The sequence below is a fragment of the Muscardinus avellanarius genome (genome assembly GCF_963383645.1).
Source record: "Muscardinus avellanarius genome assembly, chromosome: 15".
NCBI lineage: Eukaryota > Metazoa > Chordata > Mammalia > Rodentia > Gliridae > Muscardinus > Muscardinus avellanarius.
The window spans coordinates 17,720,164-17,743,396 of record NC_137801.1 but is presented as its reverse complement, the minus strand read 5'-3'; positions in this window follow the sequence as shown (position 1 = coordinate 17,743,396).

Genomic DNA, 23,233 nt, shown 5'->3' with positions numbered 1-23,233 from the left:
AACGGATACAAAATAAATATTCATTGAGAAAATGAAAAGATACTCAGTAAGGACTTTTTAGTGGCCTGATTTTGATTCTGCCTTTGTTTTTGCTTTGCATCCAGCCATTCATTTACTTGTTCATTTGGCAAATATTTACTCAGCCCTGCTCTGAGCCAGACACTATAATAGGTACGGGTTCACAGACAGAAAGTTGACATCCGTGACCCTACTCTAATGGAGCTCGTGGTCTGATGGAAAAGACAATCGCTGGGGCAGCAATCACCAGGGAGGAGAAGGGGGCAGGAACACACTAAAGGGGTGTGGAGCATGGGGTGCTCGCCTCCTTGGGGGTTAGAGAAAAAACTTCCTACAGGAAATTCCCTCTACCAAAGCCTCCTTGGGTCATGAAGAAGAGTTCATGTAGCCGGAATGTTCTGGCGAGACACACACATTGGACACCAAAGCCACAAAGTCTGGCATTATTGAGGCCCGACTCCTTGGAGTCAGGGCTACAGCAATTGCAGGGAGACACAGCAGAGGAGGAGCAGAAACAGATTTGAGTAAGGAAGTCTTGGTAGGTCTCTCTTCAAGATTTTGGTCTACTCCAAGGGTTTTAGTAAAACCCATGATGAAAGATGGATTTAAACAGGGAAATGATAAGACCATATTTGAAGTTTGTGGGGATGACTGCCACTGCAGTATCCAGCATGGGTAGGGAGTGAGTTGACCCAGCGGCAGCTGATCTGAGTGGGTACCAGAAGTATGGGCTGCAAGCCAGAGGTCCTGGGTCCAATCTTTGCCCTGTTCCTCAACCTCCACAGATAAAAGAGTTCTCGATCCTGCCTGCCTCGTGGAGTGGGTGGAGGAAAGAAGGGGACATGCTTAGCAGCCTGTGAAGCGCTGTCAACATGACCTGCATTTTCTACTCTTCATCTGACCCAGATAAAGGTGAAAATCCAAATGAAGGAATGGGCTGGAACTTCTCAGTCTCTATGTGTGAGCTGAGCCATGAGCTTATTTGCACCAGTGTTCTATCTGAAGAAAATACGAAGATGTCTGCTCAAGTCATATTCTCAGTCCCCTTCATCAGTTGCCACAGGTGGCTGGGGCGCATCAACTGGTCTCTGTTTTTATTGCTTTTTACTGCACAGACCATGTTGAAGGCAGGCACTGTGAAAAAGTTAATTCTTTTAACTTTTTCAGCAACGTCCTCCCTGCTGTCCCACAAACCTGAGCCCCGTGAGCAGATCCCAACAGAGGACGTTTCCCTGGAGAGTGTCCTGAACCTACAGGGATGAGTCTGGCTGCCGCTCCCACTTCTCTATTTCTAATCAATTCCTAGCCTGCTGCAGCTTGGAGCCCGGCCTTTCAATTATTCAAGAATTGGAAAGTATTTGTTGCCTGATGCAGGATTTGCTTTTATTCAACAGAACAAAACCCTGGTAGGTGAGATTCAACACCCAGGGCAGCGAGGTCTCTAGATACATGCAGATTGCTGACAGAGGGCAGCTGCTCTAGGAAGCAATTGGGTTCAAACAGCATACCGAGTGGATGGGAGAAGGAAAAAAAATAGACAAATAGAGATGAATAGGGAGCATCCTGAGCTCACCTTCTATTTATCCAACTAGAAGCCAGAGCATGCACAATTAGTGGCCACCTCAGGCTGGGGCTCAGTCGAGAGGCCCTGGGCTGAATGGGGAAAACTCTGGGGTCCAGGCCAGATTTTGCAGCTAACTTGCTCTGTGTCTCTGGGAAATCATCTCTCTCCTTGGGTCATGATCTCCTCACCTGTGAATGGAAGAAGGTGGATTATATGATCACTAAGTATCCCATGCATCTGTTTCTAATTTCAGGGCAATTCTCAGGTCTTACTACCAGCCATTATTAAATCGTTTCCTTAGGATGAAGCTGGTCTTTTTGTAATCTGTTCTTTTCATTGTCATTCATTCAATCCCTTACTTTTTTTCTTTCAACAGGCAAATATGGAGCATTTGCTGTATACCAGGGGCCATCCACTGACCTCTTGGGTTCCACTGGTGGTGAAAAGCTAGTTGAGAATCACTTTTTCTTGCTCTTTCACTGGACTCTGGTGTAATTCATCTCAGAGGTCCTACACTTAATAAAAGTCTTACTCTTAATAAAAAGTCTAGGATCCATGAGACCCAACCATTTACTTATCTCTTCATTCAATAAACATTTATTGAGCATAAGCTATAAGCCAGGTGCCAAGTAAGGGAAAAGCAAAGATGAGCAAGGTAGAGGTCCCACATACCATTGTTGATGAGATAGGACATAGAAAAAGATAAACGGTAAGTGCAGAAGGAAAGCTATGGGCACAGGAACTAGAGGATACAGAGGAGCAGAGTCAAGCAGTTCTGCCCTGGAGCCCATGAGCGACTAACCCAGGAGCCAGGATTCCAGCTTGGAGCTGTTTTTAGGCTGCTGTCTTGCTTTATGCTACTTATGAAAGCTGTGTGTGTGTGTGTGTGTGTGTGTGTGTGTGTGTGTGTGTGTGAGAGAGAGAGAGAGAGAGAGAGAGAGAGAGAGAGAGAGGAAGAGAGGTATTTGGAACACTCAGAAGAGGATAATTTTTGATGGCTGGCTTTTCTTTTGTCTTTCATTCTTTTGACCAAAAAACAAATAATGAAGTTGAAATACTGCTTTGTTAAGTTACATTGTCATTTGATATCGCTGACTTTTTCATATCAATAAATAAAGCTGTGTTTCATTATTTTTAGTAGCTGCATATCATATTCTATTGTATAGGTGCCCTGCTCTCCTTTTTAAGTAATCCCCTATTGATGGATTTGGGTTATTCCAATTTTTCACTATTATAAACAGCATTGTGATAAAAATGCTTATCCTTAGGAGAAATTCTTAGACGTTGGATATCTGGGCCAAAGGAGATCTTAATCATTCACATGCACTGCCAGACTGTACTTTGGTTTTTAAGCAGTATTATGTATTTGTGTGTCCGTGGGGGTGCACTCAAGAGTGCCCGTTTTCTTTAGCTAACATTAATTGAGCGCCTACTGTATTCCAGATAGTGCACTAAATGCCTGGCAACTCACCAGCCCTTGCCCTATTTTAGCAGAAATTCTAAGAACGTCAATCCAGAGACTTCTTTCATTTGCCAACCCACCAAAATTCATGGTATTTGGAAGCAGAAAGACAGGCATATAAAATATGAAAGGAAAAGCAAACTCTTGGTTTTAGGCTTGCTGAGATGTCAGTCATCCTGCGCTATTGTCCAGAGTCTCAGGCCTGTAAATTAAATGGAACTGGAGAAGGCATCCAACGACAGACCGTGATCATCGTCGAATCTTGAAGAATCCACTACAATTTTTAGCTCTGTGTACCAGATGCTGTTGCCCCAAATTTCCTTATCAAGAGAGGACAATAGGTCCTGGTTTGCTGAGAACAGTTCTAGTCTACGCCTGCTATCTTAAAGTGATTCGAGGCAGTGTGCCCTTTCATTCTCAAACTGCCCTAGTTTGAACAATAATTGATTTGGGGGAAGCTTGTTGCAGACCGGGTAGGAACTGAGCAGCAAGGCTGCCAACTGCTGCCCACTCCTTTACGCTTCAGGGCAGGACACCTCTGTCTCTAACTTACTAAGGAACTTTGCCTCTCCTAGCATGCACCAAGGTATCTGGCCAGCTTACGTATCTAAATAATAGCTAAGACTCAGTTAAAAGAAAAAAAAATAAACACAAACCTGTGGAATAAGAATAAGAGGCTCCTGTTATAAAAAACTATCACCCTTGTCTACAGGAGAAATTCTTATTCATTGCCTGTGAACTCTTTCTTTATTCACAGACCACCAAACTCTTAAGCATCTTAATTCTCACTCATCAGTGATTAGAGGTTTAGGTAAAAAGAGAGAGTGCTTGAGGAAAGTACTTTGGCCAGAACAAGAAGAGACTGAAGGGAGCTTGGATGAGAAAGGGCAAGCACCAAGCCTGGGAACAAGCGCAAGAATGGCCATTGTAGGCACCAAGGACCCACCCTGCTGGACCCCACGAGATTCAGTGCAGAGGGAAGGGGAGGGAGTTCATTATAATGACCTTTAGTTCTGGAGAAAGCATTTTATTGCATTCAGTAGGTAGGCTGCAGTTAAGAAGGTAGGGTAGTTGGGCATGGTGGTGCATGCTTGTAATCCCAGCACTTGGGAGGCTGAGACAGGAGGATTGCACAGGTTCGAAGCCAGCCTCCGCTACTTAAGTGAGGCTCTCAGCAACTTAGTGAGACCCTGTTTCCAAATAAAATATAAAATAGGTCTGGGAGTGTAGCCTGGGGGTAGAAAGCCCCTGGGTTCCATCCCTAGTACTACAAAAAAACAAAAGAAAACAAATAAGGTAGGGTATAGTCAAAGATTGTAGGTACAATTTCTATCCAAAATTTCTTATTGTTTAAATTTGATGTGGCAAAGATAAGTTTTTACTAAGCTACATATCTTGGTTATACAGAATGACTTAACTTTTTCAGGTAATGGGCAGGTAAGAGTTTAATATATAAGAAAAGGCAGCCAGGTGTGGTGGTGCACACTTGTACTCCCAGTATTCGAGAGACTGAGACAGGAGGCTCTGGTTTGGTGGACAGCCTCAGCTACTTAGTGAGGACCTTTGCAACTCAGTTAGACCCTGTTTCAAAAATAAAAGAATAAAAAATAGGGTAAGGGTGTCACTTGGAGGTAGAATGCCCCTGGGTTACAACCCCAGTACTGGAAAAAAAATAAAGGTATTTAAGTCATATTACCTGCCCTCAGTGATTGCAAATTATTGTTAGCAATATAAGGTTTCAACCTTTCTCAGTGCCTTTGCATCTTAATAAAGGAGCATAAGAAACCAAAATGCCTTACAATCTTAAGGGAGTCAAGGCCTAAGAATGCAGTTCTAGGCACTGGGGATTCACGGGGAACATTTGTTATGGGGGAAGTCCTTTCCTGGCTACTGTTGCAGGGAGCAGGTGCCTTTCCTTTGTGTGAAATGTTGCCTCCTAAGTTGCTTATGTCCTTTGGAGTCATGACCTCTTATCTTTGAAGGAACCCTCTAGACTGAAATCTCACCCATTGCACACAGCACAAGTGAGCCAAATCAGCTGATGGTCATGCAGAAGGCTAAGGAGTCCCTGAGCCGCTGAGGCTACCACCACTCAGTACTAATCAGAAACAAAATTATGGATCATTTAAGTGACAAGCGGTCCCCAGCTCTCAGAGTCAAGACCACTGGGGTTCTGAGAATTCTGGCTGGATATCCAGCATGTCTTTGCTCATTAATTCTAGCCATAGCAGTATTTAAAGTATAATGAAAACTCAATGCAAAAAAAAAAGTCAGAAGGCCTGGATCTTTTAAGAAGACCGAGGGCACTGGGAACAGGGAGATGGACAGGCCACTACCCCCACTTAGTGTTGCTCACCTTCTGGGTGACCCTGCAGCAAGCTCAGTGTGGACTTTGAAGGTGCTCTCTAACTAGAGAAAGGTACAGATAGGCAGGAGGCCTCCTCTTTTTATTGGACCAATCCTAAACCTTGACCCAAACCCTCTACTGGTCACAGAAATCCTGAGTCACTTAAGGCTGCTAAAGGGCGATGCATTGCTGCACGTTCTTCCCCTAAGTGACTCTCATCAACCTTTCCCTGAAAGAGGCTTAGTACGCCTCCCAGAATGTCACCAACATTATGCTTGCTCTCTTTCATGGAGATAGAACTTGAGTTTCCAACATCCAGGAGGAAGAATAGCCATTTAGATGCAAACAGTGCTCTATTGACTCTGGTTGGCATTTCTGTGTTTTTAGAGTGTTTCCTTATCACTCCTCCCTGCTGGAGCAAAAAGGCCTGGAGTCCATAAGTAGCTGACTCAGCTTTGCAGGGACCGCATCAAACCCATTATCCTTGGCCTTGGAGTGGCTGCTTACCGTACATGATCTCAGAGGTACAGAGAGTCCTCCTTTTTACTTTTGTTTTGTAGCTGATGTGTATCATCACATCATTAGAGGTGTATTCCTCTGTGGCTGGCATTGGTTCGCCTTACACGCCTTGATCTATCATTGTAGCTCTCATGTGATGAGAGAAAATGTATAACGGGAAAAATACCAGGCTTAGTGGGCACCCTGGGCACCTAAAACTGGGAAGTATGCTGTAGCCTGAGACAAACGCTGAGGATAACAAAGACACGTCTTCCACTTTGTAGCCTAAGCCCTGGTACGTATCTGGTGCCGCTTCTTTCTTTTTACTTTATATGTAACATCATATCTCCTGCACCCTACACACTTACTGGCCAGCCCTACCAGTATCATGGACTCCTGGGAATATGGTTGTTAGGTTTTTAATCACCTGATCACAAAGTGGTTGGTTTTTTTGTTTGTTTGTTTGTTTGTTTTGTACTGGGGATTGGACCTAGGGTCATTCTATCCCTGAGCGACACCCCAAGAATTGTTGATTTTTAAATTTTGATCAGGGTCTTGCTAAGTTGTTGAGGGCCTCACTAAGTTGCTGAGGCTGGCTTTGAACCTGCGATCCTCCTGTCTCAACCTCCCAAGGGCTGGGATTCCAGGCATAAGCCACCACACCTGGCCATAAAGTGGTCTTTAACATCTAAAGAAAATTATATCTGCTACTCTGCTCTAGCTTCAAAATGTTTTAGGTTTTGTCTAGTCTGGGGCTTCCAGCATTAGTTGGTATGAAGAGTTTCAAAGAAGCTCGGGATATGAAAGGGACCAGGCGCAACCTCAGGGGAGCTTCCAGAAACAGATTTCAGTGCCTCTTCAAGAGGCATCTACTACCATCCCAGACCACAGGAAATGCTATGCGTTAACCCGGGAGGCAGGGGATTGTGCTTGGGCCAAGGTTTAGATCCCTTGTTCAGCTTGGAGGGAAAGCAAGAAGGTATAGCATTCCCAGGGTTGCCCAGGCTGACATTACCATTCCTGAGATAGGGTGCTGGGGCTCAGTGCATGCTCATGTGCACTCACACGTGTGTACGTACGCACATGGTGTACACATGGTGGTGTCAGTCTGAAGGAAAACGTTTTACCAGAGGAAGAAGACACCTTGGTGTTCTCAGCTGGAAAATTTAAAACAGAGTTGCGGGAGAAGCAAAACCAGTGGTTTTCTGGTGCTGCATGAGCTCCCTGTCACCCTGGCCTGCCCTCCCTCCCCAAGGTGTGAGCCAGCACAGCTTGCCTCTCTGCAGAGCACACTTCACATCATCCACACTTTCCAATAAGCGCTTACTCTATTAGATTGCTTCCTGGAAGAGCCAAATATTAAAAATCACCGGTCAGTCAGTTCTTTATTCTGTTAGTCACCAAACTGATTTTTAAAGCTCAGAACCAATAAAGCCTTGACGGCGAAGAACAGATATAGATTTCTGTTTCCCCCACACTCATATATAATAATAATAAAACTTTATTAAACAAGAGACATGTTGTTTCAGGGAATTTTTCTTTCCCTTCTCTAGTGCCCTGAGGCTAAAATATACAATCTTATTAACTTCCTGGAAGAAATACTCCATTCCCTTGATGCACATGCTGAGCATCCATCTTCCTGGACCTAGAAAATGAGACAGGACCTTGAGGAGAAGGTGCAGGGGCTGCAGTTCTATCCAGGGAAATCTAGGGGAGTGAGTCTGGTTAGGAGGCTCCCCAGACATCCTTGTGGAGTCCCAGAGGCCCTCAGGACTGGCTACTCCTGGATGTCATCGGCCGGAAGGAAATAGAAGAGAGGTATTTGAGAGCAGATTGGCATGACATGGCGCACTACGTCTGCAAGAGACAGAGACGTAGTTCAGAGCCCCTCCCAGTCAACAGAGCAGAGGACTGGGGCTCAGACAGAGCCTGTCACTCACCCAGAGTCACAGGAAATAGGCGGTGGCACAGGGAACAGGATGCCGTCATTCTATTCCGCGCTTCCTCTGCTCACCCTGCCTCCCATCCCATAGTTCAGGATTTCTCTCAAACTAAGAAAATGCAGCTCTGACTTCTACATTCCCTGAGTGGGGGCTTCATACTCCTCAGGGAGATTAAGGGCCATGTCCGCAGTAAAGATAAGAGCCGTGTCACCTATAAAGTAGGTCCTGCAAGAATGAGATCAGAACACAGAAACCTAATCCACACAGTTCCGCTTCACTGTGGGAAACATTTGGTCCAGCCAGGGCTGGCCCCTCAGTGTAAGCCCAGTAGCAGCTGTGACGTGCAGAGTCGTGTAGAGTCAGATTCAGCACCAACAGAGGGGATGACCACTGAGGGCGACACACAGATCTCAGGCACTGACCAGGACCTGGGACAAGAATACACTATGAGGCAATGACCTGCTGCTGCACACACCTCTATCTACAGTGTACAGATTTAAGGTTGAGGACCTAAGGGGAAGGAAGGGTCAATATAAACTGAAACCTTTCCCATTAAATCCATATTGTGAAGGCCCAATCTCCAATGAATCTGTGTTATTTTGTTGCAAAAAACCTAGCTGACCAATGGAGGGACCGGCAGCGGGGGCAGTGTCTCACATGGGGACGGTCCAGGAGGTGATGGGGCGGCTGCCTGGGTTATTGTTGCTAGCTCAGACACCAGCAAGTCTTTACTTGGTGAGTCTCCGCAGAACCCAATGGCCACAGACTCCCAGCTCTGAAAGTCTACCTCTTGTCCTTTTTTGAAGTCCTAGAAACAAGACGTGTGATCCCTGTCATTAGCTGGGGGTCTTTCTAAGAAACGAAAAAAGAGGAATGAAGTAAGCTCCAAAGGACAGGAGAGTCATAAGACTATAACTCACAAGAAAACAAATACACAGAGTCATCACTGAAAATGATGTGGCTTTTTAAAAATTAAATATTAGAAATCTTAGCCCGGCGTGGCGGTGCACACTTGTAATTCCGGGATTTGGTTGGCTGAGATCAGAGGATTGCAGTTCACGGACAGTGTCAGCTACTTAGTGAGGCCCTCCGCAACTTAGTGAGACCCTGTTTCAAAATAAAGAATAAAAATTAGGCCAGGAGTGTAGCTTGGAGGTCGAATGCCACTGGGTTTCATCCCTAGACCTGCAAAAAGTAAAAATAAAAAAAGATTAGAAATTTTTAAAATGCATGTGAAAGGAGCAGCAGTGGGCTCATCATAAACATTATACACACACACACACACACACACACATACATATACATATGTATATGTGTGAGTGTGTGTGTATATATATATATATATATATATATATATATATATATATATATATTACAGATTCTATAATCTAGGTACTGTTCAGTGAACCCAAACTTGGTGACTGTCAGATATACACAATGTACAGCAGTATTTGTACTCTACGGGGCTACTTCTAACACACACACAATAGTTGCGCAGAACTGGACACTATCCCATGCTCCCCTCCCTCCCTCCACTAGAACTACTTTGTAATGATCCTCCTTCCATCCCTCTGACACTCACTCAGGCAGTATCAGTGCTCTAACTCTGGATGCTGGCCCAGCCCTCCCTGTCTGCTACATTTTCCTGTAGATCCCATTTAAGATCAACGACCAAATGTTTTCCAAGCAATTACTGTGCACTCAGCTCTGTGCTTTGCTGAACTGTGAGATAGTGACTGGAAAGACCTTGAGGTTACTTCTACCTTAGCAAAAGAGGAGGGTGCATGGACAGAAGTCCTCAGTGAGCTCAGGCATTGCTACCTCCATGAACCCCCTCTGCCTGTGGTCTCACTAATTCTCTTTCCTCACCTAAAAAGAGATAGATTACATTTCCTTGCCTCCCTTCATGGAAATAAAGTCTATTTATAGGTGACGCCTTGTGATAATAGAACATGGGTAGAAGGACGTGTATTATTTCCAAACTTGGCTCCTAACTTTTTTTTTTGTTGGTTGTACTAAGGATTGAATTTAGGAATGTTCTACCTCTGATCTACACTCCCAGTCCTACATAATTTTTTTATTTTGACATAGGGTCTCACTAAGTTGCTGAGGCTAGCCTCAAACTTATGGATTCTCTTGTCTATGTCTTCCAAGTACTGAGTTTACATCAGGGCCTGATCACAGTCCACCACAACCCATGTTAGATTATATCAAGAGTAAGGAAGAAACCTGTACCATGCTAAGCCACTGAGAATTCTGGCAATTGGCTTGTCTAGGCTAATACTGACCCTCAAGTTGAAAATAACAACAATTTGTTTTCTAATTGAACACACCCTTGGGAAGCTCATGCACACATATAGTAAATATTTCTAATTGCATAGAACTATGGATGCAAACCATGGTTTGTCTAACCACAGAAAGCATGCTCCTGATCTGTCTCTTCTCTAACCCCCTCTGGGCTATTGCAGCAGCCACAGGGTGCTTTGGCGAGTCTAAGGAAAAACCTAACTCATAGGATCTGTGAGCCAGAGACAGTTTTTCAAACTGTGCATATAGCCGTTTTTGTTGTGTATAGCGTGTGTGCTGTTCCTATTCTGTATTTCACGGGCATGTTTCTTCCCCTCTTCCCCACACAAATACATTCTTCTCAAAGCAACCACAGTGGCTTTTGAACTGATCCAGGATCATCTCCTGGGTTAACCCTCAGGTTGAAGGCAGCAAGTTCAGAGACAGTGGGCTTTGGAGGTGGCCTCTAGGGCACTTTGCAAAGCCTGCAGGGCTGCCCAGAGCAAAGTCTCTTGTGGTAAGAGACGAGGTCTGCAACCCACAGGCATGTGGTCACAGAGAGGTCAACAGGGCCCAACTGGGGGCCCAGGACTCCTGAGATACACTTCTACATAATTGAGAGGTTCAAAAATAGAGAAAGTCATTGCGTTCTTAATTATTCCCTCGTTGGGTTGCCTTCCTGGCTGGGCCTTGGCTGCACCAGCCGCAGCATAAATCACATTCCATCAGCGTAACTGCAGGGCTTCAGGGATCATTTTGGAATACTAGGATGTTAATGCATTGGGTTTTGTTCCAAGCAGTGAGCCACCTCCTGGGATTTGGGAATCTCTCTTTTAAATCGAGATAGCACTAATGAGCTTGTGAGGGCCCCTGACCCCCTCGACTCATTGCCTCACTCCCAGGAGTGTTCTGAGCATTGGAATCAGCCATGCACTGTGTTGCAGCCAGCCAGGGTCCTGATAAGGCCACAGGATTTCCGTGCAACTGGTTCCATTTGGAGATATTCTAGTTGCATTTCCTCCTCCTCCTCCTCCTCCTCCTCCTCCTCCTCCTCCTCCTCCTCCTCCTTCTTTTTCTAAATTACCAACTAAAACCCAAAAGTGCTTTGCACATGTAGGCTCTGGGTAAATGTTTTGTGGTTATTTTGTGCTATCTCTGCTTCTATCCCCAAGCAAAGATTAGGCTGAGATGGGAGGAGATGGTCCTCAAAACAGAGTGCCAAGAAGAAAGGCATGTTCTGTGAGGCAGCTGAGTAGCATTGAGCTTTTTACCCAGGGCAGATTCTCGATGGCCTTAAGCTTACATTTACTCCCTTGAAAAAGCCTCAGATGATACCGACTTTTGTTGCTGTGCGCGATTTATAAATATTTAGTAATTTAGTATTATGCATTATATTTTTGTTCATTTATAATAAGAAATTTAGGGCAACAGAGAGGTTAGGGAATTTGTCTAAAGTTTCAGAGCTGGTAAATGGTAGTGGTAGGGACTGAAACTGGGTGGTCTAGCCCCAGGGACCACAGCTTAGAGCACCAATCTGTCCTCCATCACCTCCTGCCCCTGTGACTGAGCTCCTGCTGTCCAACCTATGGAGAACATCTGCTCTTCTTCTGTTCACACCAGGAAACCCTAGCTCATCTCTCAGGGCTAAGTGGGTTTCTACCCAGCATAGGTAGAATATTGGGTAGTATTCTAACTACCAGTTAGAGAAATTCTTCCCCAGCATCCTCTTCACACTAATTGACTGGTTCTAGACTCCAATAGCATTGTGATTAAGGGCATGCCATTCAGAGCCGGACCACAGAAATCTAGCTCAAAAGTCACCTATGCTACATACCAGTTTTATGATCTTGGTAATGTTTCTTCACTTGCCTGAGCCTACACTTTCTGATTTTTTTTTTTTTTTTTTTGGTGGTACTGGGGTTCTTGGAAGCCCTTCTACCTCCGTGCTACACTCCCAGACCTATTATATATATATTTTTATTTGGAAACAGGGTCTCTTAATCCAGCGAGGCTGGCTCCGAACCAGTGTGATCCTCCTGTCTCTGCCTCCAAGTGCAGGGATTACAAGCATGCACCACCATGCCCGGCCACTTTCTGATTTTTTAATAGAGATTACTGCACCCACCATGCAGGGCTGTTGAGAAGATTAACTGAATTACCATATCTAAAATACTTAGAACAGTACTGGCTCATGCTTTTACATGACAAACACACACACATACACACACACACACACACACACACACATATATATATATATATATATATATATATATATAATTACTTCACAATTGCCTCATCTATATTGCTGTTGAATCACAGCTCAATTTTCTTATCTGATTCCTATACCCTGCAGGATTGTACTCACTTTAAAGACAGATTGGTTTTTCATATATATACATATACATATATGTATATATATAATAAATATATATATAAAACTTATATATAAAATAAATATACATTGGGGATATATATATATATATATATATATATATATATATATATATATAAATCTGGCGCTTAGATCAGCATCCTGCAGATAGTAAATAGTCATTTAGTGGCAGTAATTAACTAGTGAGTGAAGGTAGCTAATATTATATCCCCAGGCAAAAGAATGAAAACTAAAATCTTTCTCTTCCTCTGAATTGCACTTAAATATATGTCATAGGTCCTTATGGATTTTGGAATAGTGCATCCCAGGGTTAATTTAATCTGTGTTAGTTTAAAGAAGACCCACTCATAAACAAGTTAAGAAATACAGTCATTATTTGGGGTGGCTGAGTTGAAATAAAGCACAAACTTAGTGGGATTTGAATATCAGTAAGAAATTCAGGGCAACAGAGAGGTTAGGGAATTTGTCCAACATTGCAAAGCTGGTGCTGGCAGGGTCTGAAACTGTGTGATCTAGCTCCAGGGACCATAACTTAGAGTGCCCTTCTGTCCTCCATCATTATTCCTGTCTCTGTGACTTAGCTCATGTCTGTAGAGAAGAACCAGCCTCTAAGAATCCCTGGCTTCTGGAGTCATCGTTGCGAGCTTAGCTGTTCTGTCCTGTCTTTAGAGGGGCAGCCATTCATTTCAAGTGGGGATTCTACAGATATCCCCTGCAGGTGACTGAGCCACCAGGTAAAGATGCTTCATTATTCCCTGAAGCACACAGCAAATGACCACTTACAAAACCTTCTCTATTATTTGACTATTTACATCTCTAGGTTCATTGATTTTAGAACACTTTTAATGCCGAAGTCAGTAAAGCTTCATGTCTTGTGATGATGGGTCAGGAAGCTAGTGCAGAGCTCTAGGTCTGCAGAGAACTGGCTCCTTGCAAGACAGCCGCATGCTGCTGCTACTGAACATTGGAGCAGGAGTTTAACTCCGTGCCTGCTCCGAGGCCCCCAAGTGCTGAGCAAAAGTCTTTCTGTGTGCTCAAGTTAAAAGGGTAGGACCTTAGGGAGTCTTGTTCTGGGTACTTTAACATCTGTTTGTAACTGGGGAAGTTAGATCTGGTGAAAAGTTATGGAAAGCAGAAACTACTTATCTTATTCAGAGAAAGAACAGAACTCCAACATGTTCATCAATGCCTTTTGGTTTTTCAAGCCTACCTCCTGGGAACACAGACATTGGGCATCATGTACCATCCCTGAGCTTATCAGCAGGACTTAATTTAGCCATACTAAGGGCAATGAGGCACCAGGAGAAGGTGTGGCTCAGGGGGGGGTCTTATTTCACTGCCCCCTCCCACCATCTATGTGCATTCCCGACCTGCTTTTCTACAGAATGCTGGGAAACAGAGAAATCCCATTTTATGCGCAGGGACAGGTTTGGGATGGATTGATATTTCATCTCCTACTTGCTTGGCTGCCCTGAATGAACTATACATTGAATTGCACCCTGCAGTTTGCTTAGAAATGAACAGCTTTGGGAAATATGAAAGAAAGGAGATGGCTGATTAGATCTAGGGAAAGAGAAACGTGAGAGTCAACCTCTTCGGGAGTGGTTTTTGTTTTGGTAGCTATTGTGCCCAGGTTGTTGTGTAGGTAACATGTGAATGTTAGCCCTTGCTATGGTTTGGACTTAGAATGTTCAGCAGACCTCATGCGATAGACAAGGTAGCCATGTTGGAGGTGAGACTTAGTTGCCGGGCCTTGGTTGCTGGGGCAGGGGCGTTCCCTGGAGGGAAGGCTTGGGACAGCAGTTTCCCAGGGCAGGCCGCTATAGCTTCCACTTCCACTCTTTTTCCCCTGCTATCATGAGCTGACAAAGCTCTCTTCTTTTTCCTGATTCCTACCATCATGCCCTAAAGACCTGTAGCTGAGTTCTTGCTTGGCAAGCCTTCATAAATGGACTATGTATATGCACTGAGATTTCCAGACACATGAGCAAATAAATATTCCTTCCTCTAAGTTGTGTTCGTCAGGTATTTCGGATTACAGCAGGGAGCGTGCTGATCAAAACATTCCATCTCCTTCTAAGACAGCACTATCTCTAGCTCTGAAGTCATGCTTAGTGCTATAGCCTAAGCTGTCAGCAGCATCATTTCCTTACTGCACCTCAGTACTTTTTCCATACTTTTACACCTTTCTCCACACACTTGATTTCAATCAATATCTCTTGCACAGGGAAAATCACTGGCATTAATCATTTCTCAATCTGTGCCCCTCATCTCCATTTCACCAGCTAGATCTCCTGCATGGCTCTCATCAGCTCATGCTCAGATGATGGTGGTTCACCTGACATCCTGCCTCTCTGCTCCTTGCACACCAATTTATCCTGTAGTATCTGACAGATCCATCTGAAGTCACCGGCTTGCTCAAGAAATTTTATGGCTCCCCATTGTCTACTAAAAATTAAGGTCAGCCTGGCTTTTAAAGCCCTCTGGCATCTGGTTCATCAAATCTCCCTTGTCTGCCAAACCCTAAACTATGCTTTATAATTCTAATCGTGCCCATCATAATCCACTTGTGGCTCTTGGATTGTCACCTAACACATTCTCTTCCTGGACTGTTCAACACCCTTTCCCTGCCTCATCTGTCAAATCATTTAATCCATCTTCTTCTGCCCCCTCCAACCTCTGTTCTCTTATGAAACTTGGTTTGTTTTCACTCTTTCACATTTATTACCTACCGCCTTGTTTGTAGACCCATGAGCTCTGTCCTATAGGCCTGGACCACTGGCTCCATGCTCTGTAGGGATCCCCCATCATCTCCCTCACTCTCTCCCTCTCACATAAGTATACACCCACGGAGGGCCAGACCTATCATAGGTGCTTCATAAATATTTTTAAAATAAATGTTCCTCATTCATCTTTTGGGATCTAGGTGGCCAAGGTACAATCCTATGCAAAATAAAAATAACATCCATTTTATTGTTGGCATTATTTAGTCGGAGACACACCTTTAAGTCCCCAAATATAGTGGAGTCTGCCTTTATTTGTGGTGATTAGGAGGGGAAGAGGCTCCCTCCCTGAGTACCAGCAGGAGGATCTACTTTGGGCTTCCAATTTCTTTGCAAATACAACCCCAATCCCAATACCTTTTCCCGGGAAACACTTTTCCTCATCTTTCAGTATTCAAATGAAATCTTACTATCTTAATGAAAGTTTTTTAAGGCTGCCTGTCTCCATTGTCATTATATACGATTTAAAAAAAATACATAGAAGTAGCTGGGTGTGGTGGTTCAGGCCTGTAATCCCAGTACTTAGCAAGCTGAGATAGGAGGAATTACAGGTTTTAAGCCAGCCCTAGCAGCTTAGTGAGACTCTATTTTGAAAAAAAAAATAGTGCTGGTGGTGTACTTCAGAGGTAGAATGTCTCTGTGCTCAATTACACACACACACACACACACACACACACACACACACACACATAAATCGTAAAGGCTGCACAGTCGCTTAGTGTCTAATGGCCAGACTGTTTTGAAACTGTAAGCCTTGTTCAGTCTGTGAACCTGCAGCTGGTGGGCAATGACTTCTACGCTGCTTTCTCATTGTCACAGAGAGGGACAGACTTTGAGCATCTCTTCCAGGCTTTTCCTCCCCATAGAGCACTGACATTCTGGCTTCCTTCACTCCTCTATGGGAGAACTATATTGCCAAGTTGAAAATGTGAGCTTATTCCTTGGTCACGAGGAGAAAGTATCGCCGTAGGACATCTGAGCCACGGCCTTCTGTCCTCGGCACCTGACACACGGTTGTCATAGCCTTTGGTCCTCTGCATGGCTCCTCCTCTTATTTATTTATTTATTTATTTATTTATTTATTTATTTTGTTTTTCTCCAGATACCCTATCAGTTACTCAAGGGCAAGGACCTTTGATTTCTGCCTCTTTCTTCTATTTGCTGAGCATGGCACTCCGCACAGAAAGGAGACTTGGTGCTTATTTGCTCATTGAATGATTCAACGTCAGTCAGACTCTTTCCTCTTCATTCTTAGGTGCTTGGCTCTGCAGATATTCATGACTAAGAGGAGCTGAAGTAGGTCCAGTGATGGGAAACAACAACAAATAGCTCAATAAATCATATTTTTATTTGTACTTCTCACTCTTTACATGTGAGTGACTTTTTCTGTCAAGCTTTCAGATATATATTGTGAAACAGAGGCCTTGTGAGAGTTCTGTCTTCCAAACTTCCAAAATCCAGGTCTCATAGTGCTTTCTTCCAGCTGTAATGCATGGCCTTGGTGTCTACCTTTATTTTATCTTCGCTGCCCTCACCCTCTTCATATTCTTTAGCGTGGGAAGCATGTTGTTTAGAGTGGATAGAGTGGAGTGTGTGTGTGTGTGTGTGTGTGTACATATATATATATATATACACACACACACACATAATCTCCATTGAAGCCAAAGAGGGCCAAGTGTGGTGGTGCCTGCTTGTAATCCCAGTACTTGGGAGGCAGAGACAGGAGGATTGTGGTTTTGGTATGGCCTCAGTCACTTAGTGAGGTCTTTTGCAATTTAGTGACATCCTGTTCTCTAATGTTCATGATGTACATTAACAGACATATCAAAGTCAATAATTAAGACAAACATGAGAAGGAGGGAGGGGGAGGGAATGGGGTGGGAATTGAGCAAGGGCTAATTGGGTGATGTGTGCATGTATGTCTCCACCATCTTGTACTCCATACACTGTATGACTACTGTGCACCAATAAAAAAAATTTTAAAAATAAAAACTAACTGATAGGGCTGGGAGTGTAACTCAGAGGTAGAATGCCCTTGAGTGCCATCCTTAGTACCTAAAAAAAAAAAAAAAAGCCGAAGAGGGACTTAACTCTCAAAGTGCTCCAGTATGATGTGGTACAGTGTGCATACTTAACTCTCGTAGCACACACAGGCATGGCTAAACACACCCCAAATATCAGGGCCAACACACAGGCACCAGGCACACGTACAATGCCCAAGACCCAGTAGGCAATGCACAGGCTGGTACTGTCAGGCAAGTCCTCACCTCCTGTTCTGGTTAAGTACTGGGCAAGGTCAGGCCTGAAGATCTGACCATACTCACCACTGACCTGGACCTCAGACACTGATCTAGCCAGCTGAGTTCTGTGGTAAATGGACTGCCCATCCTGCTTTCCAGGTTGTACTAATCTCTCTCTTTCTCTTGCCTAAAAGAGCATAAATTATATAAAGTTTGCATGGAGTGTTAATGAATAAAGAATCTGTCTTGGTCATAATTACAAGAAATGTTCTTGAAATGACTGAGACAGTGTTTTGGTGGTTTTTCTACAGTCCAAGTCTTCTCAGATCCTTGAATATTTACCCATTTTCACTACAGGGAAGCAAAATTAGGAAAGCAAATAGCAAATACTCTAACCCCACTGAAATTACAAAATGGAAAAAACAGTGTCAGTTATATCTTGGACCCTATTCTTAGCTTCTTTCTAATATCCCAGTGGGCCTAGGGAGCCAGTATGGCTCAACAAGCACTTTGTATCTCAACTTAGACACCCCCAACTGCTGGAGGGAGGACTTGGGTGACCTTTGTAGATTGTGCTCTCTATTTTACCAGTGCTTCTCAGGTGGTTGTGAGTTTTCTATGGGATAATGCATGGACTCTCAGTCATCAGAGAGGCTGTCTCTGACACCACTGAGGGGCAGATCAGTATAGTCAGTACCATGGCAGCAGCTTTTACTGCTGAGTTACTGAGGGCCATGGCTGATACTGGACACATGTAGTCATTTTCTTCCTACAGATTCCGTTCACTGAAACCCTGTTCCCTCCTCTTCTTGCCTCTTCTCCTTTTAGCCCTGTTTCTGAACCAAGGGTAAGAAAAAAGTGCTTTACTGGCCGTCTTAAGCAGAATTAATAAGCCAATTCCACATAACTGATGAGAAAAAGAGGGGAGGCCAAGCCAAGTGTGGTGGTTCACATTGTAATCCCAGCATTCGGGAGGCTGAGACAGGAGGATTCAGGTTTGTGGCCAGCCTCAGGTATTTAATGAAGCCCTTTGCAACTCATTGAGACTCTGTTTCAAAATAAAAAATAGGCCTGGGGGTATAGCTCAGAGATAGAGTGTCCTGGGTTCCATTCCCAGCAATGCAAAAAAATAAATAAAATAAAATAAAGGAGAAGAGGGGAGATCAAAGGCAAAGCCATATGGGGATCAAGGCAGATTGTATTTCTCGAGAAGGCCTCTAGAATATGCTCAGATTCATACAGTTTGGGACCCATGAACTACAGGTGAAGAGCACTTATCGTTTTTTTATTTTGCTGAAAATTATTTGTTGGGATGGAAATTGCTGAGGAGATGCGTTACTGATTTATGTGTGTTGGAGTCCTACCTGAAGCAGCTGTGGTTTCCGTCAGGAGACCAACCTCAGCAGATATCAAAGGTAAAACACTAAACCCTGAATGAATGAGTGAGTGAATGAATGAATTTATGAGTGCATTCAGAAATAGAAGGAAGACAAGGCCCCACATGACAGCCGGGAGCTGTCTATGTACAGGAATCCCAAATCCAAACCTACAGTCTTTCCTTGGAAGGACAATATATATGTAAATAGAGCCATCACATTTAGAATGTCAGGCCTCAGAGGGTTCCTCTGGAGCTTACAAAGGCCACTTCACATTTCTCCATGAAATTCCAAAATTTGACAGCTTTCTTAACACAGTGATGACGTGCAATAAAAGCCTCAGAAGGCATGCAGTTTGAAAAGTAAACAATTTGCTGTTCAATTTGGAGGAAAGACTTTGAATTTAACTCTTTGCAGCTATCAAAATGTGACCCTATGATACAACAGTGATTTTAAAATGTAAATATGATTTTTAGACATGCAGATAAGGGTTAGCTATTGCTGAAGCTGTGCTGATGGATGGATAAGGCTGGACCTGAGCCACAAAAGGCCACTGACAGGCTTATATACTCATTGGCTCATCCCCTCGACGAGGCTTTAGACCACCTGAATTTGCAGGATTTAATTGCCAATCTACCCTCTCTCTTTCTAAAGTATCAAGGAGGCACTGCAAATGCGTGCCTTAAAACACATTTTTCATAAAAGATATATACAGAAAGAAAGTCTTGTTTCCTAGGCAAAGTAGAAATTCATAAAAAAGGAATATGTTACCTCCAGCAATAAAAGGTTTTCTGCACAGCACACTGTGACTAGTAACTTGTCCTTGTTATAAGCATAACTGCCTCTAGGTCTTCAGATATGTTTGCCTGAACATGCTTATACTTTAGGGCTCTAAGCTTTGAGAGAATATCTGATTCCATAACACACACACACACACACACACACACACACACACACACACACACGGAGTTCTGTTTAATCCTGGGGGGATGGGGGGAGGCCAGGCAGGACTCCTTGGTGTGCAGTGGTCAACAGTGTCTGCACAGGTCTATTAGCCCCCCCTAAGCTGTGGGCATCTGCTGCCCCAGGGCCTGGCAGTGTGGGCTGGGGTTAGTGCCAGCACCCACAGAGCTGGAGCTGTTCATGGGTTTCCTGATAGGAGCTGGCAGACGTCGCCTGGGGTGGGGTAGGACTAGATGACCTCTAAGTTCCCTTCCAAGCTTAAGATCCTGTGACAGATTTAGATGATATGACACTAATATTCTGCAATTTAAGCTGCCGCCCCCTCCTCCACATAGAGCTATAAGTCTAGAGTCTTTTGTGAATACCACTCTTTTCAGAAGACAGTCAAAATGTGTGGCACACAGATAAAATGGTGACCCACCAATTTTGTTCCCAGGTTTTTAAAAACCGCTACATGGTGTTAATATATTTATGTGAAAACATGACCAAATATGAAATTCTTCAGACACAAAAAAGTTATAAACACTTCATAACGGCAGCAAAAACACCCAGAAGCTCCAGGCAGGAATGAGCCATGCTTAATTTTTAGAGGAATATAGAAACCAGTGAAGCAGACCAAGGAAGTTGCCTATGGATGTAAAATTCAGGCACAGTTCATCGCAATTTAATTCAACAAATATATATTGAGTGTTGAGCACTGTGCCGGGCTAAACGTTGGTTCCACTAAAGAGTCCCATTTGGTTTTTAGGGGTTGGCACTACACGAATGGTTTTCATAGGGTTGAGAAACAGATCATAGAAAAAGGGCAAAATCATTTTAGTACTGAGGATTGATCATAGGCCAGGCCTTCTGCCACACTAGGCATTGTGTGTGTGTGTGTGTGTGTGTGTGTGTGTGTGTGTGTGTGTGTATGAATAATTCCAAAACAACTCAGCAAAGGTAGTTATTCTTTATTTTATTTTTTATTGATGTTCCCTAGTCATACCTCTGAATGGAGTACAAGATGGTGGAGGCATACATGCACACATCACTTAATTAGCCCTTCCACAGTTCCCACCCCATTCCCTCCCCGCTTTCTTCTTCTTAGTGATTGACTTTGGTATGTTTGTGAATGCACATCATGTTCATTAGGGAATTTCTCCCTTCCCTCTTCCCATCCCCCTCAATTAGGTCACCTTATTTGCTCATCTATGGTTTCTCCTTCTTTGTCTAGAGTTTCTCCTATGACTTGTTCTTTCCCTAGTTTCCATACATTAGGAAGAGCATCCAATATTTCTCTTTTTGTGACTGGCATTTTTTTTTTGTGGTGATAGAACTCAGGGGCATTATTCTACCTTTGAGCTATACCCCAGCCCTATTTTATTTCTTATTTTGAGACAAGGTCCCACCAAATTGAGAAAGGCCTCTTTAAGTTACTGAGATCATCCACAAACCTGTTATCCTTCTGTCTCAATCTCCTAAGTTACTAGAATTAAAGACATAAAGTACCACACCTAGCAGTAATATTCTTATTCTCTATTTTACATACAAGAAAATAAAATTCTAGAGAGGTTCAATGACTTGACCAGTTAACCTGCCTACTAACTATCAATGAAGATTTTAGAAACACAATTATCTGACTTCAAAGCCAATAGTTTCTACATTATGCCAACATTCCCCCTCCTTCTAGAATAGCCAGAAATTCTTGGCAGAAGGAATGAGGGAGGGGTTCAACTTGTCCTGTGAGTCTTAGAGACCACACTACTCATACCTTCTTCCAGATCTTCCCACACTGCCTAAGCAAGCCCTCTTTCCTAGTTATTATTCCATGGGACAGATGGGTGACCCTGGCAGCAAGTGTTGGGCAGCTTCTGAACCTGGCTTTGAGCAGTGATAAAAACTCCATAGAGTCAATTTAGGTCAGATATTTTCCAGCCACCTTCATAAGGGCTTTCTTCTGTTTAAGCCAATTTGACTGCAAAGGCAACCTTCCTGACATATTGTCTATTAAACAGCCATAAATGGGGCTGTGTATCCTGAGCCCTGGTTGCTGGTCAGAGAGCGAAGCACTCCCATAAATGAGGCTTTGAAAAGGTGCTCGGTGTGGCTCCCTGGAGTAAGTCACATGCTCTCAGCTGCAAGTCCCTTCCCTCCTGCTGGAGCCAGTTCTTCACCGAAGGTGATGCTCACATGAACATAGCAGGTTCCTCCTGGCAGCAGAGATCTATCTTTGCCTCCTGCAATGGGCTCTGCTAGCTTGGCAGCCACAGGCAAGATGTGTTTTATTCCTGCACATCCTTCTTGTTTCAACAGATAATGGACTGTAGTTAGGAGACAACACTGTAAACGCAGCATAAACATTGGGCTGTGCAGCTGGAATGAGACTGCATAGAAATAAGAGTGTTGGGAACCAGGGAGGTAATAAGTCAGGAATGCAATGGAGAAAGGTTATTAAAAGTGAAGCTTGTAAAATTCTGCAACATGCTGAAAGCTTGGAGGGTTGGTTGATTACAGATGGAGTAAAGGCAGCAGCCTGTCTCATCTCTGCTGATGACTAGCTGGGTTACTGGACACTGCACTTAAAATCCTGCTGCTATACACTTTGTCCAATTGTGAAGCTGGGATTTTACACACTTAAAAAAATGTTCTAGGGCTGTTGTAAAGATGTTTGTACCTGAAAGCATTATGAAAGAAGCTAAAAGTACTACACAAATGCTAGGTTATATTCTAAATTTTTGAAAGTGGCTGAAATTACTCTTATACATCAGAGCCCTCTTGTTGGTTGAATATCCAGCAATGTTCTCCTTTATAACAAAAACCTGTTGGGGGCATATCAGGTATAAAAGGAAATAAAAGTATTGTCTGCAATGTTATAGTCAACACAGAAAGAGACTTTTATAAGCATTGTGTTAGTCAGTATCTAATAGGCTATGCTGCAATAACAAATAAAACTCAAAATCCCAGTGGCTTCACAACAACCAAAAGGAAAGTGACCATATCTTTCAAAGGCAATGCCCAGTGTGTCACGGGGATTTCTCCTCCCAGTAGGAGGTTCTGAGACTCAGGATGGTCCATCTAGTAGCTACACCATGACTTCCAATGTCACATAGGAGGGGAAGAAAGGGTCAGAGAACCATTTGAAATTTTTAATAATCAGTCCATGTGGCTTATCATATTTACTCCTAGTCAATAATCCAAACCCAGTTTTATGGTCCCAACCTTACTATACTGGAGGCCGTGTATGTAGAGAAGCCCATGGATGTTTTGGTGGGTACTCAGTTTCTTAAAGTTAGTGTTAGGCTAATGAATATACAGGGGAACCTTGTAGCTATGGTAGAGATTATGCCACTTTGATTTTACCCTTCTAGCCTACAAGGCT